This window comes from Manis pentadactyla, chromosome 3 (genome assembly GCF_030020395.1).
Source record: "Manis pentadactyla isolate mManPen7 chromosome 3, mManPen7.hap1, whole genome shotgun sequence".
In the NCBI taxonomy this organism is placed as follows: Eukaryota; Metazoa; Chordata; class Mammalia; order Pholidota; family Manidae; genus Manis; species Manis pentadactyla.
Genome location: NC_080021.1, coordinates 142509084 through 142523074, shown reverse-complemented (window position 1 = coordinate 142523074; position 13991 = coordinate 142509084).

Here is a 13991-nt window from a genome sequence, read left to right as displayed (position 1 = left end):
ACCTCTTTGGTTGTATTAAATCTTAGTTGTGCTAAACTTGGATCACAGCCTCCTTACAGCTCTGAATCTCTGCACTTGCCCTGCTCTCTCATCCTAACAGTTTCCCTTCCCTCTTCTCTGGTGAGCTTAGCTTTCATGTCCTCCAGGAAGCCTTCTTTGACTACCATGACCTTGCCCAGAATGATTAAGACTTCCTTTTATGTGTTCCCTTTGCACTCTGCTTTTGCATTTAATGTGCAAGGCCCTTGACGGGAGGTCATGTTGGATTTACGGTTGTAACCCAGCATCTAGCACAGTGCCTAGCCTATGGTAGGGCTTCATGACCCGTTTGTTGAATAAATGAACAATGAGCAACTGAAAAAGGGGGAAGAGTCAAGGATATCTCCAAGGTTTCAGCCTGATCACCTGAAGGAGTGAGCATGTCAGACTCTCACTCATCTTTGAACAGCTTCTACCTTAACCTTAAGGAAACACAGGGCCCTTACCTTTGTCAGGACGAAAACCATAATGACAACAGTGCCAAGATCTAACCTTTTTTAAAACTGAATCGCTCTTCTTGACACTTAGAAGTTGACAGCTCTCCCAATGGGAGAATAATGATGAGATTCTGTCTAACAAGAGTGAAACTAGTCTCTATCAACTGTATGTTGGATAGATTGTTTAGGGCACAGGGCTGCATGGGCATTCATTAAATGGTGGTTTTTGCCATTTGCAAGGCACCTTTGTTCCACTGGGAAAGGGAGAGGCAAGGTACAGGGTGTCTTGATTGTGGGGAGGAGCAGCAGCCTACTCTGTGTGTTGACTTTCTGTTTGTGAGATATATAGTCCGCATTTCTAATGAATCTGCAGGAAGCGGCTGGAATATTATGATTTATAGCACCTTCCCACTCTCTATCATAGCATTTTATTAGATGGATGGGAAGCTGGTAGTAATGAGGTTAGGAATGAGAAAACATCCATCAAGCCCTGCTACATCTTCTCAGGAAAGACAACACACTATCTCATATGTCACAGGCAGTGATCTAGGTCACGATGATATAAAATGCGTGATTAAAACCAAGTATTTGACACTAGATAATAGGCATCTAGTTAAAAAATAGCTCTAGTGTTCCCGACTTTTAATTAAACCCAACTCGTAAATATGCACTGTGGTAAATATACTGCAGAATGGGGCTTGTTTATATTCCACCACATAACGATTACCTCCAGAATGGATGCTTTATTTCACTACATGGTGTTATTAGTCAGGAGATAGGCTGAAATACAAATGTTAAGCCAGTGATGTCAGACAGGCATCCCTAAGCAGTGCCACCACTCCTGCTTTCTCCTCCTACCCTCCCTGATTTTCCTTCCTTCCTCCTCCTCCAATTCTTCTCATCTTCTTGACCAGAGTTATTAATCTAAAATCAAACATGTTTAATCATTTCCAGCAATCTCTCACAGTACCTTTGATTGGATCAGTAATGACTGGATCTTTTAAATAAGTAACCTTGGCATTCAGTAAATCTGTCCTGTTAACAGATTTATTCTTTGATGGGATTCATTTAGGTGAAAGTTTATTTTTAATTTTTTTATATCAAGTCCAGTACTAGAATACCAATATAAAATTGGGAGGAGTTAGGAAACAGACTAGTTGAGCAGTTTTTTTTCATTTGATTATTTCATTTGATTTTTTCATTGGATCCAGACTTAAACCTACCATTAATTGGTTGTCCAACATCTATTGCATCTTAGCCGTGCAACTTTGGTGGGTTTTTAAATTAGAAAAATGAGATTAGTAAGTCCTTTTCCAAGATCTTTTCCCCTCTGGTGTCCTATGAATCATTAAATGAATGTATCTCAAACTTTAATATCACACAAATCTCTTGGGGTTCTTGATAAAATGAAGATTCGGTTTCAACAGGTGTGGATGGGACCTGAGATTCTGCATTTCTGACAAACTCCCAGGGAAATGTTGATGCTGCTGGTTTACAGAACACACTTTGAGTAACAAGATATTAAAATACAAAGATTATTTCTCATCACTGAAAGTTTTAAAGCTCTGGATCTTTTTTTCTCTCTACTAGTGTAATTCCTTATTTATGTAGTGCCCCTCTTTAAGCAGCATACTGTTAGAACTGCTTTATTTTGGCTAACAGTATTAAATTAAAATCATTTCTGAATATATGACTCTCCTCCTGAAGTACAGTTCAATTCAGTTAATATTTCTCTAGTGTCACAACTTAATTTATTAACCCATTCCTATGATCAGACAACTCCCTCTGAGTGAGTCTTAATCCCTTCAGATCCCACATGTTCTTGTTTAAGCTCTTCATTCTCTGATCTTAGAGGAGATGAGGAACAGCTGATAACCTGTGGAAGTAATTTATCCTAAATTGGCATGGACAGATCATGTCTCTCAGAGCAAGAATATTCTGTTAGTAAACAAAAAGTCAACCAGGCAAGCCTTCCCCCAAGACTTGTGTCTCCTCTGAGCTGGGGAGCAAAAGGTTTCATACCCAGGATAGTCAAGTGATTAGCCAGAAACAAACAGCTGTGAATTGGCTGGCCTGAGCTGCCTGTGTGCATTTGGAATAAGCAGAATTTCATCCCGCATGAGATTTAACTTATTATTTTATTTCTTTTTAATATGAAGATCAGACCTCTATTCCCTCCTTTTATTTTCCTTCAGTTTTGATGTGATTGCTGTAATTACATGTCTGCTATTACCAAGCACATTCTAATTACTCCATTTATTGCTAGAATTATTGTTCCTACATACTGCTTTGTTCATTAGTGAACTCTGAGGGGACGTCCTTGTATATATCATACTTTAGAGCCACTCTGATTTTACATGAGGTGTGATACTTAAAATCATTAGTTTGAACAAATTCACAAAATTAATGTGTGATTTTTCAATTGGATTTCCTTGACTAATGCAGGTCAGCACTTCCTATTTCTGAGCGTGTTGTTGCTAAGAAAAATAACAATCTCTTTGTTTGACAGGAGTACAAAGAAAAAGGGAAAAGTTATGAATCAGTATTTTTTTTCAACTCTTAAAGATAGCACCATGGTGTTTAATCTTCAAATCACTGAATTCCCATATTGATTTTTGTTTTTAACTGCATGAATTGGTAGGCTTTGCGATTCTAAACCCAGCTCCTCTATTGACCTCGAATAGCCAAAGCAAACCAGAGAAGGAAAAACAAAGCAGGGGGAATTATGCTTCCCAACCTCAAGCTCTACTAGAAAGCCACAGTAATCAAGACAGTTTGGTACTGGCACAAGAACAGACCCATAGATCAGTGGAACAGGACAGAGAACCCAGATATTAACCCAAGCATATATGGTCGATTAATATATGATAAAGTAGCCATGGATATACAATGGGGAAGTGACAACCTCTTCAACGGCTGGTGTTGGCAAAACTGAACAGCTACATGTAAGAGAATGAAACTGGATTACTATCTAACTCCATAAACGAAAGTTAATTCGAAATGACTTATGGTTTTGAGCAACTGGTAGGCTGAGCTTCCCTTTACCCATCTGTAAAACAGTTTCAAAAGAGCTATTTCTCAATGTCCTGAAGACGTTACAAATTTAACATATTGATTTTATATGCAAGACAATGTCAACATCCCCAAATCTTTGGAAAGCAAAGGCTAATATGATTAGCATGTATAATGTTGGGGGGTGGGGCATGGGGAACACAGCATCTTACTACACTGATGGACAGTACTGTAATGGGGTTTGTGGGGGGGACTTGGTGAAGGGGGGAGCCTAGTAAACATAATGTTCTTCATGTAATTGTAGATTAATGATAACAAAATTTTAAAAAAATTTAACAAGTTTTTATGTGGAGGAGGAAAAGATGGTAGCATGAGTAGTGTGGTAGAAATCTCCTTCCAAAACCACATATATTTTGAAAATACAGCAGATACAACTATTCCTAAAAGAGTGACCAGAAGTAACAGTACACCAGCCAGTCTACATCTGCGAGAAATCAACATCTCACAGAAAAGGGTAAAGTACAAAGCCATGACCCAGCAGGACCCTAGCACTACCCCCACCCCAGCTCACTGGTGGAAGGAAAAGAATCAGAGCGGGAAGGGAGTGGAAGCACAGGACTGCTAAATAACCAGCCCTAGTAATTTTCCCTGGGAACACAGACACACATTGCATGGTGCTCTGGATATTAGAGGAGCTGGAAAGCAAAGTCTGAGAATAAGACTAAGAACAGGTTCCCAAAACTGGCTGCCCTGGGACAAAAGAAAAGCAAGCACTTTAAAAATGTTCAAGGGACAAGGGTTTAACACGTGGACAAAATCATCCTGGCACACTCATCCCAGCAGGCTGGGAACTTTAAGGAGCTTCAAGTGCCCTGTCCCCATGGTTGGCAATGCAGTTCCAAGGCCCCTCACTGTGATAAGCAGCCTGTTGTTCCTTTCTCCAGGCAGGCACCTGTGTGCAAACTGGCTGTTTGCACAATTGCTGCAGACCAGCCAGAGAGCAGCCCCGCCTACAGCAACTACACAGCTTAACAGAGAGGCTTCTTCCTCCACGCAGCTAACCAGCTCAGACCCAGAGGCTGCTCCCTGCACGTGGTTGACCAGCACAGACAGAAACCGGGATTCACTAAGGGGCTTTGTTCTCATGGCAGAACATGAGCCACTTGCCTGAGACCCCCGCTAGCACCTATACCATCCTGAGGGCCTCCCTGCCCACAGTAGCTTAGGGGATTAACCCAGAGGCTGCTCCCTGCACACTGTTGTTGGGCACAGACAGTGGACATGGTGCAGAGACTAGAAGGCATGTAAGGTCTTTGTTCTTGTGGCAGAATGTGTGCTGCTGGCCTGAGAACCCCGCCAATGCCCTAGGCCTTCCTGAGGGCTGCCCCGCCCATGGCAGCTTAGGAGAGTAATCCAGAGGCTGTTTTCTGCATGCGGTTAACCTGCACAGGCAGTGGACACAGACAATGAGACTGGGAGCCACAAAAAGGCTTTGTCCTTGTGGCAGACACATGTGCCACTCACCTGTGACCCCTGCCGTCATGCTAGGCCATCCTAAGGACCGCCCCACTCATGGAAGCTTAGGGAATTAACCCAGAGGCTGATCCCTGTGCGTGGTTGACCGGCACAGACAGCGGAGACAGGCAAGGTGACTGGCAAGCAGGAAGGGACTTTGTTCTTTCAGCTGACACATGCACCACTCGCTGGTGACCCCTCCAATTGCTCCAGGAAAATGAAAGGCAGAAGAACCTTGTTCAATCCAAAAATCCCTCAAACACCAGAAACAGGGGTCGGTGAGACTGAATTCATCAGTCTTCATGGAAAAGAATTCAAAATAAAAGTCATAAGCATGCTGATGGAGCTACAGAAAAATATACAACACCTAAGGAATTCACGAGGGAGAAAATAGAAAAGAAACAAACAATGGAGGGATTTAAAAGCAGATTATATGAGGTGGAGGAGACTGTTAATGGAATAGAAATCAGAGAACAGGAATACAGAGAAGTGAGGCAGAGAGAGAAAAAGGATCTCTATGAATGAAAGAATATTAAGAGAACTGGATGACCAGGCACATTATAGGGGTACCAGAAGAAGAAGAGAGAGAAAAAGGGATAGAAAGTATCTTTGAGGAGGTAATTGCTGAAAACTTCCTCAGTCTGGGAAACGAAATAGTCTCTCAGGCCATGGAAGTCCACAGATCTCCCAACACAAGGGACCAAAAGAGGACAACATTAAGACATATAATAATTAAAATGTCAAAGATCAAAGACAAGGACAGGGTATTAAAAACAGCCAGAGTGAGAAAAAAGATCACTTACAAAGGAAAACCCATCAGGCTATTATCAGACTTCTCAGCAGAAACCTTAAAGGCCAGAAGGAAGTGGCATGATATATTCAATGCAATTAAACAAGGGCCTCGAACCAAGAATACTCTATCCAGCAAGATTATCATTTAAATTTGACGTAGGGATTAAACAATTCCCAGATAAGCAAAAGTTGAGGGAATTTACCTTCCACAAACCATCTCTACAGTGTATTTTGAAGGAACTGCTCTAGATAGAAGTATGCTTAAGGATAAATAGTTGTCACCAGAGAAAATAAAACCACAGCAAAGGACATGGACCAACTAAATACTTAACAAATACAAAATTAAATCAGCTTTCCACAAAGTCAGTCAAGGGATACACGAAGAGTACAGAATAAGACAACTAACATATAAAGAATGGAGGTAGAAGAAAGAAAGGAGAGAAAAAAGAATGATCAGACTGTGTTTATAATAGCATGATAAGTGAGATAAGTTAGATGGATAGATAGTAAAGAAGCTGCCCTTAAACCTTTGGTAACCATGAATCCAAAGCCTGCAATGGCAATAAGTACATATCAATGATCACCCAAAAAGTAAGTGATCTGAATGCATCAATAAAAAGACACAGGGTTACAGAATGGATAAAAAAGCAAGACCCATCTATATGCTGCCTACAAGACACTCACTTCAAACCCAGAGACATACACAGACTGTAAGTAAAGGGATGGAAAAAAATATTTCATGCAATTAATGGGGAGAAAAGAGCAGGAGTTGCAGTACTTGTATCAGACAAAATAGACTTCAAAATGAAAGTCACAAGAGACAAAGAAGGACATAGCATAATGATAAAGCCAACAGTCCAACAAGAGGTTATGACCATTATAAATATCTGTGCACCCAACACAGGAGCACCTACATATGTGAAACAAATACTAACAGAATTAAAGGGGGAAATAGAATGCAATGCATTCATTTTAGGAGACTTCAACACACCACTCACTCCAAAGGACAGGTCAACCAGACAGAAAATAAGGAAGCTCACACAGGCACTGAACAAGACACTAGAACAGATGGACCTAACAGACATCTACAGAACTCTACACACAAAAGCAGCAGGATACATATTCTTCTCAAGTGCACATGAAATATTTTCCAGAATAGACCACATACTAGGCCACAAAAAGAGTCTCAGCAAAATCAAAAAGATTAAACTATACCAAATAACTTCTCAGATCACAAAGGTAGAAAACTAGAAATAAACTGTACAAAGAAAACAAAAAGGATCACAAACACATGGTGGCTTAACAACGTGCTCCTAAATAATCAATGGATCAGTGCCCAAATTAAAACAGAGATCAAACAATGTATGGAAACAAATGAAAACAATAGCACAACACCCCAACTTCTGTGGGACGCAACAAAGACAGTTCTAAGAGGAAAGTATATAGCAATCCAGGCCTATTTAAAGAAGGAATAACAATCCCAAATGAATAGGCTAAAGTCACAATTATTGAAACTGGAAAAAAGGACAAATGAGGCCTAAAGTCAGCAGAAGGAGGGACATAATAAAGATCAGAGAAGAAATAAACAAAATTGAGAAGAATAAAACAATAGAAAAAATTAATGAAATCAAGAGCTGGTTCTTTGAGAAAAAAAACAAAATAGATAAACCCTTAGCCAGACTTATAAAAAAAAATTAGAATCTACACACCTAAACAGAATCAGAAAAGAGAAAGTAAAATCACTACAGACACCACAGAAATACAAAGAATTATTAGAGAATACTATGAAAAATTATATGGTGACAAACTGGGTAACCTGAAAGAAATGGACAACTTTCTAGAAAAATACAACCTTCCAAGACTGACCCAGGAAGAAACAAAATCTGAACAGATCAATTTCCAGCAATGAAATTGAATCGGTAATCAAAAAACTACCCAAGAACAAAACTCCCAGATCAGATGACTTCAGTGCTGAATTTTATCAGACATTTAAAGAAGACATAATACCTATTCTCCCTATAGTTTTCCAAACAATAGAGGAGGAGGGAATACTTCCAAACTCATTCTATCAAGCCAGCATCACTCTAATACCAAAACCTGGCAAACACAACACAAAAAACTAAAATTACAGACCAATATCCCTGATGAACATAGATGCAAGAATACTCAACATAATATGAGCAAACCAAATTCAAAAATACATTTAGAGGATCATACATTATGATCAAGTGGAATTCATCCCAGGGAAGCAACCATAGTACATTGTTCAAAAATCCATCAACACCATCCACTACATCAACAAAAAGAGGGACAAAAATCACATGATCTTCTTCATAGATGCTGAAAAAGCATTCAACAAAATTCAACACCCATTCATGATAAAAACTCTCAACAAAATGGGTATAGAGGGCAAGTACCTCAACATAATAAAGGCCATATATGACAAACCCACAGCCAACAATATACTAAACAGTGAAAAGCAGGGAGCTTTTCCTCCAAGATCTGGAACAAGACAAGGATGCCCACTCTACCCACTGTTATTCAACATAGTACTGGAGGTCCTAGCCATAGCAATCAGACAACACAAAGGTATAAATGGCATCCAGATTGGTAAAGAAGAAGTTAAACTGTCACTCTTTGCAGATGACATGATATTGTTCATTAAAAAAAACCTAAATAATCCACTCCAAAACTACAAGAGCTAATATCTGAATTCAGCAAACTTGCAGGATACAAAATTAATACACAGAACTCTGTTGCATTCCTACACACTAATGATGAACTAGCAGAGAAACCAGGAAAACAATTCCATTAAAAAAGAATACCTAGGAATAAGCCTAAGCAAGGAAGTAAAATACCTATACCCTGAAAACTACAAGACACTCTTGAGAAAAATTAAAAAAGATACCAATAAATGGAAGCACATCCCGTGCTCATGGATAGGAAGAATTAATATTGTCATAATGACCATCCTGCCTAAAGCAATCTACAGATTCAATGCAATCCCTATCAAAATACTAACAGCATTCTTCAACAAACTGGAACAAATAGTTCTAAAATTTATAAGGGACCAGAAAAGACCTCGAATAGCCAAAGCAAACCTGAGATGGAAAAACAAAGCAGGGGGGATTAATGCTTCCCAACTTCAGGCTCTACTACAAAGCCACCGTAATCAAGACAATTTGGTACTGGCACAAGAACATCCATAGACCAGTTGAACAGAATAGAGAGTCCAGATATTAACCCAATCGTATATGGTCAATTAATATATGCTAAAGTAGCCATGGATATACAATGGGGAAATGACAGCCTCTTCAACAGCTGGTGTTGGCAAAACTAGACAGCTACATCTAAGAGAATGAAACTGATTTACTGTCTAATTCCATAAATGAGAGTTAACTTGAAATGGATCAAAGACCTGAATGTGAGTTCTGAAACCATAGAACTCTTAGGGAAAAAATTAAGCAAAACTCCCTTGAATATAAACATGAGCAACTTTTTCATGAACATATCTCCCCGCATAAGGGAATCAAAAGCAAAAATGAGCAAGTGGCACTACATTAGGCTGGAAAGCTTCTGTGCAGCAAAGGATACCAACAGTAGAACAAAAAGGCATCCTACAGTATGGGAAAATATATTCATAAATGACATATCCGGTAAGGGGTTTACATCCAAAATATATAAAGAGCTCATGTGCCTCAACAAAAATAAAGCAAATAATCCAATTTAAAAATGGTCAGAGGATCTGAACAGACACTTCTCCAAAGAAGAACTTCAGATAGCCTACAGGTGCATGAAAAGATGCTCCACATCGCTAATCATCAGAGAAATGAAAATTAAAACCACAATGAGATATCACTTCACACCATTTAGGATGGCCAACATCAAAAGACAAACAACAACAAATACTGGGGAGGATGTGGAGAAAGGGGAACCCTCCTACACTGCTGGTGGGAATGTAAATTAGTTCAACCATTGTGGAAAACAGTATGAAGTTTCCTGAAAAAACTAAAAATAAAAATACCATTTGACCCAGGAATTCCAATCCTAGGAATTTACCCTAAGGATGCATGGTCCCAGATTCAAAAAGACATATGCACCTCTATGTTTATCGCAGCACTATTTACAATAGCCAAGATATGGAAGCAACCTAAGTGTCCATCAGTAGATGAATGGATAAAGAAGGTGTGGCACATATACACAATAGAATATTATTCAGCCATAAGAAGAAAACAAATCCTACCATTTGCAACAACATGGATGGAGCTGGAGGGTATTATATTCAGTGAAATATGCCAGGCAGAGAAAGACAAGTACCACATGATTTCACTTATCTGTGGTATAAGAACAAAACAAAAACTGAAGGAACAAAACAGCAGTGGACTCACAGAACCCAAGAATGAACTAACAGTTACCAAAGGGAAAGGGACTGGGGAGGGTGGGTGGGAAGTGAGGGATAAGAGGATTAAGGAGCATTACGATTAATACACATAATGTGGGGCAGGGGGTGCACAGGGAAGGCAGTATAGCACAGAGAAGACAAGTTGTGACTGTATAGCATCTTACTATGCTGATGGACAGTGACTGTAATGGGGTACGTGGTAGGGACTTGATAAGGGGAAAATCTAGTAACCACAATGTTGCTCATGTGATTGTATATTAATGATAGCATAGTAAAAACAATTTACCAGGTTTTTACTGATTTAAATAATATATCCTAAGTTTCTCATTCAAAATCAGTTCTGTACTTCTTTGCTCAGTGAAGAGGCATATGCTTCTCTCTGTACCTAATAGACAACCTAATTTAGCATAAAGTTTATATACTTTTTATGGATTCATTTATTTCAGTTTTTAAATATTTTTCTGGTTCTAATTTGCATCTGGAAAGTAGAGATAGTAAGTATTTATGGAAAGATTTTTCAGCCTAGGAGCAATAAAACATGACATCCTAAATGCAGAGGAAAAGTACACAATTTAAGAATATTGTTGGTAGATATATTGTAGACACTTTGTACCTGCAATAAAGTTGAAAGATCTTTAATAGTAAATATTAAAGATGAGAGAGAATGACATATTGGCAAGAAAAGTAGGGAAGAAGGGTTAGGGAGAATTAAATAGGGAGCCAGTAAGATTAATTTGAAAAGGTAAGAAAATAAAGTATAACACTAGAATTAATATCTGCAGAAAATAAAACAAGCAGTTTGGAGAACAAACTTGAAAAGCTCAACTGAAATACAGAGGGACAGGGTTAAAAGACAAAATATCTATAGAGCTGGTTCTACATATGGAGGTCAGAAAAAGTGTAACAGAAAATACAATACCTATAAAAGGTGAAAGTGGTGCTAACCAGTGAAAGCCCCTACTGAAACAAAAGGACTCATTATAAACCAGTAAAATGTAGTTCAGTAAGAGAAACCTCTAGGCATATTTGGAAGAAATTATTAAATTTAAGCATAAAGACATCCTGGAGATATGTAATCAGAAATAATTTTTAAAAGTATCAGATGAATTTCAGACTTTTCCTCTACAGCAGTGTTAAGTGATGGTTGAATCTGAAATAAAAGTTTCATGGGAAAAAGTTTCTAATCCAATTTCACACAAGTCAAATTTTCACTCATGGAGGAACATAAAACATTAGATAGACAATGTCTGAAAGAATAGTTTAAACATACATATTTTCTGGGTGGTGGGTTGGGGGTGGGGGTGAATAACCAAGGACTTAATAGCAGTCAAGCTGCCAGATAAATTGAAACAAATACAGGGAGGCCATACTCTGAGGAAGATCAGCAGTAAATTTAAGACCAGGTAAATTTACCATTAAATAAAATTATTTGTCATGAATAAATCACAAATTAGAATATGAATATCATAAATAATTATTGAAAAAGAAGTTACAGAAGGTAAAACATTTTGGCCTAGAGGATCAGATAGATAAAAATTAAAACAAAATGACCAGAAATAGTTAAAAGCATTAATTTCCTTGTTTTATAAGGGAATCAATAGATACTGGCATTTTAGAATGTGTTCAACTATGCTTAGAAAAATCTTTTGAGTTGAAAAAAGATAATGTAAAGGTTATTAAAGGAAAAATATTTTTAAAGTGCCAAAAAAAATAACAGAAACTGTAAAACAAAACAAAACAAAAATTATTTAGTTATTATTTAAGAAAACATGATGAGCTAGGTAAAATATTGCTACTAAAAATAACTGGGATTTAAAAAATAACACTATGCTTTAAATAAAAACTACCTAAAATAAAATTACAGAGAATAATTAGAGTAATGGCTGTTAAAGTAAATGGGTGAATGCCAAGGAATAGTTGATGTTAGTATTAGTGTTGATTTTAAACTATTATTTGATTAGATGAGTATATATACAAAGCAAATAACCATTAAGCCTTGCTACTTTACATTGAAATAATGGTATAATCTGCAATGAGGTATGGCTGTCATGAACTTTATTTCATGAATAATATAGAACTTTAAATGTAAATAAAAACTGTTAGAAATAAAAATAGATGTTGATATAATCATGATGGTAGTAGAAATACTACCATACTACTTTTAGTTTTGACAGATGAAATAGGAAAAATAAGAAAATAGAAGAAATGAATAATAAAACAATGATATTGATTTAATGGAAACATACCTAACTTAACAACTTACATAAATAAAATATATTTGCTTCTGGGCGAGAATAAATTTTTTTACAAAATTGACCATGTATTATACAACTAATAGTCTCAATAAATTTTCCAAATCATAAATTTTGTAAGAATGTATTTCCTGGCCAAAATACAGTATAAATGCTAAAAATGTCAATAAAAAAGAATACTAGCTTAAGGAAAGGAATTTTAGCCATTTAGATATTCTCTCGAGTATGTGATAGTCAAGAAGTAAATAATAAAATTAGAAAATAATGATGAGTAGTTCACATAGAGTGATGGCAAAGATTAAAATCCAGAGTAAATTACTTGTTTAAAAAATTCATTGCATGGACTACGTAGAGAAAAACAAAACAGTAGAAGAAATTACTAAGAATAAATTTAAGAGTTAATGACTGTAAAGGAAAAAAGCAATGGAAATAAGTTCAAGAAATGATTCTATAAGAAAAAATAATAGCTTCTAACTAGCATGATAAATATAAATAAGGAAAAACACTCAAATACATACAACTTGCAGTTGATGACTGAATTTTCTTTCTTCAAAACATTCTTCATTTGGCTTTTATGATGTTCCACTACACTGGATTTCCTCTAGTTCCCTGGACACCCCTGTTTCCTTTGAAGGTTGCTTTGCTTCTGTGACCTCCAAATACTGGAGCTAACCACAGCTAATCAGTAGCCCCCTTCTGCATGGCTTTGAAGAGTATTCACTTATCAGCAGTCTGCAACCTTACATTCCAACTCCAAATATGTCTCTTGAAATTTATATATCCACCTTTCTATTTTGTATTTCTTCTTGGTGATATGACAGGTATTTGACCTTTAATATATGCAAAATTGAACTCTTGGTTGCCCGTTTTCCTTCAAACATGCTCCTCAACTCTTCTTCTCTTATCTCAATAAATGGCAATGCTATTTTAGTTTCACAGGCCAGAAACCTCATTCTTTATTGTTTTACCTTTTTGTTTCCCCTCTTAAAGCAATCCTATTGATTCCCCCTCCATATTAGATAACCTAATGCATTCTCTTCTCTCATCTCTTCAGCCCTAGCCTGGTCCAAGCTGTGGGTCTCTTGACTGGGTGACTGTAGGGGCCGCCTTACTAGCTTCACTTCCACACATGCTCCTCTACACTCTTCTCCACACAGCTGTGACAGGGGGTCATTTTCTTTTTTACTAAACACATGCTCAAAAGTTTTCAATGGATTGCCAATGCAGATAAAATATCTAGTACAAAAATATGCACAAGAATGTTTATAGCTGCTTTTATTCATAATTACCAAAACTTGGAAGCAATTAAGATGATCTTAAAGAGGTGAATGCATAAACAAACTGTGGTAGATTCAGACAAAGAAATAGATAGGTGGAGCACAGGGGATTTTGAGGGTGGTGAAATTAATCCTGTACGATAATGTAATGATAGATGACATTATATGCTTGTCAAAATTTAAAGAATGTGTAACATCAAAAGTGAACCCCACTGTAAACTATAGATGTTAATAACAGTGTATCATAATTTACTCCTAACTGCCA